Here is a 3,419-nt window from a genome sequence, read left to right as displayed (position 1 = left end):
CAGTTGTTTCTGGCAGTATTTAGTGTTTACAGTTGAGAATCAGGATTCTAAAACACAGACAGAAAATATTTGGAATGACATGCCATTTGGGCCAGAAAAGGAAAAAGTTTAAAGTTGCAGATAAGGAGCCTATGGTTGTTAAATAGACTAGTGTCATTAAATAAATTTCAGACATTCTATACTGAGACAATAAGAAATTTCCCAGATTTCACCGCAGGGTAAAAAAAGAATTGTAAATTATTGTGAAAGACTTTCTCTTGAGAAGGCAGAGATATCTGGAACCCTGCTTTCATAATGAAGCCTCTAGGCATGTTTTCTTAGAGTAAGCCACCAAGCATTTGGAGTCCACTGTAACTATACCACATGAGGCTGGGTTTGTACTCATGCAAAATGTAAGTTATGGGACTAGGCAAATTTTTACCAAAATCCCAAAGATAAGACTAGGAGGCCAGGTAATATGGAACAGAATTGGATTCCGTGTGGGGGTATCCTGGAGAATCAATGTGTAAAGCTCTGAGAATAAAGCAATAGCTATACTGAGGACCCCAAGATATTAGTCATGACAGGTGGGTGGATATTCTCCAAGGAGTTGAGTGGAGTAAGCCAAAGAGAGAGACAGACAGACTCTCTGTGGGAAGGCCGCAGAAGTGGGACTAGGCAAAAATCACTGGGACACACATCACAACACTGTGTGTACTGAATATCAGGCCTACAAACTTATAATTTAGTGTTTCCCTTACTGTGCTCCAATGTTTTCTTCTAATTCTCTTGTCCCTATATTTTGCTTAACTTTTTGATTGTGAAGATTGTATATTTTAATTTTATGTGCATAGGTGTTCTGCCTTCATGCATATCTGTGTACTACATGCATGCCTGGTGCTGGTGGAGGCTAAAAAAGAGCATTGGATCCCCTGACATTTGTGAGCCAACATGTTAGAGCTGGGAACCTAGCCCAGGACCTCTATAAGCATAGCTAGTGCTCTCTAAGAGCTGAGCCAGCCCCCCAGATACTGTATAATTTGAGGATGGGAACATTTATTTTGTGCCTTTGTGCTTTGGAACCATGCAACTTGCTTTATTTTATAGAGGCTCACAGCTGAAAGCTCTCCCAGAGTCTGAGGGAAGACTTTGAACTTATGATTGGACAATGTTGGAACTGCTAGACTGCAGAAACTACCAATTTCAATATTGCTTTTGTATTCTAAGTAGGTCTTGATCCTTTTGGAGATTGGGGTACTAACTGAGGAGAGGTGTACCTATGATGTGATGGTTAATCTTCATTGTCATCTTTGCTAGATTTAGAATAACCCAGGAGATTGGCAATATAGCCCTCCAGATGTGTCTGTAACAATGATGAATGTGGTAACACCATCACAAGACCTAGGTGATTGTATAGGATACAAAGGGAAAAAAGACAACCACATTCCTTTCTTTGCCATGAAGTTGCGTCGCCACGTACATGCTCTATGAGCATGATGTCCTGGCTCACAACAGTCTCCAAAATGTAGACAGACTAACTATGAACTCAATCTCCTGAAACCACCAGCCAAAATAAGTACTTGTCCCTTGAAACACATTCTTTTATATTTTCCTATACACATCAAACATTTTATAATTTTTAAAAAAGGAGCCTATCTCACTTATAAATGCATATAGAGATTTTAGTGATAGCACATGCTGGCAAGGATGTGTAGCAAGGGGACCAGTCATCCATTGCTGGTGGGTGTGCAAACTTGTACAACCACTTTGACAATCAATTTAGTGTTTTCTCAGAAAACTGGGAATAGTTCTACCTCAAGACCCAGCTATACCACTATTGGACATATACCCAAAAGATGCTCCACTATACCACAGGGATACTTGCTCAACTATGTTCATAGCAACTTTATTCATAATAACCAGAAACTGGAAACAACCTAGATGTCCCTCAACTGAAGAATGGATAAAGATAATGTGGTGCATCTACACAATGGAAACATTCAGCTATTAAAAACAAAGACATGAATTTTGCAGACAAATGGGTGGAACTTGAGAATATCATCCTGAGTAAGGAAACCAAGACTCAAACGGAATGTATCATATGTATTCATTTGTAAGTGGATATTAGCCATAAAATACAGGATACCCATGCTATACTCCACAGACCCAAAGAAGCTAAACCAGAAGGAAGGCCTAAAGAATGATGCTTGAATTCTCACTTAAAAGGGAGAATAAAACAGTCATAAGAGGCAGATAGAGGGATGGAACTGTGTGGGAGAGGGGATGGGAGGGGAATGGAGGTGTTCAGCCTCAGGTATAGAGAGAAAAGAGAGAGGACCAGGGAGCCAGGAAAATGAATGGGAATCTGTAACTGGTTAAGTGAGGGTTGAGTAGCATCTCAATGACATGCCAGAGACCTGGGATTAGGGAAGTTCTCAGGAAACAATGGGACCTTAGCTAAGACTGACAGCATTGGGGAAATGGAACCTGACAAGGCCACTTCCTGTAGCCAGGCAGGAACTTCAGTGGAGTGATAGGGATACCAACCCATCCAAAAAACTATCAAATGCTAATTTCTCTTATCTACAAGAAATATAGGGATGGGGATGGAGTAGAGACCAAGGGAATGACCAACGAATAACAGGCCCAACTTGAGACCCAATCCATGGGCAAGCACCAATCCTTGACACTATTAATGATACACTATCCTTACAGGCAGGAACCTAGCATAAGTGTTCTCTGAGAGGCACCACCCAGCAGCTGACTGTAACAGATGCAGAGACCCAGAGCCAAACGTTAGATGGAGCTCAGGAAATCTTATGGAAGAGTTGGGGAAAGTATTAAGGGCCCTGGATGGGATAGGGACTCCACAGGAAGACCAACAGAGTCAACAAACCTGGACCCTTGGGGATGCTCAGAGACTGAGCCACCAACCAAAAAGCAGACATGGGCGGATCCCTGTCACCCCCTGTGCATATGTAGCAGATGTGCAGCCCTGTCTTCATGTGGGTCCCACAACAACTGGAGCAGGGGCTGTCTCTGGAATATACTCCCCTAACTAGGCTGCTTTGTCTGGCCTCAGTGGGAGAGGATGTGCCTAACCCTGCAGAGACTTGATGTGCCAGGGTGGGGAGATACCTGGGGAAGAAGCTTCACCCTTCAGAGGAAAAGGGGAGGGGAGAGGAAAGGGGCTGTGTGAGGGAGGGACCAGGAGAAGGGCAGCGATAAGGATGTAAAGTGGGGAAATTTTAAAAACTGCATATAGAGATAGACATAGCCCTATTTTCAGTTGGTTGAGAATATAAAGACTCTGAGGCAAATTTTAACATATTTAAAAGATGCTTGGCAGAGGGTTGAAATGTCTGTCCAAAAATTTTTAAATTAAGGATACAAAAATCATACTTAAAAGAAAATAATTGCGAAGCCTATTAAGTTATCTA

This window comes from Apodemus sylvaticus, chromosome 5 (assembly GCF_947179515.1).
Source record: "Apodemus sylvaticus chromosome 5, mApoSyl1.1, whole genome shotgun sequence".
Lineage (NCBI taxonomy): Eukaryota > Metazoa > Chordata > Mammalia > Rodentia > Muridae > Apodemus > Apodemus sylvaticus.
The sequence above is the reverse complement of the archived record's forward strand: the minus strand, read 5'-3'. Positions refer to the sequence as shown.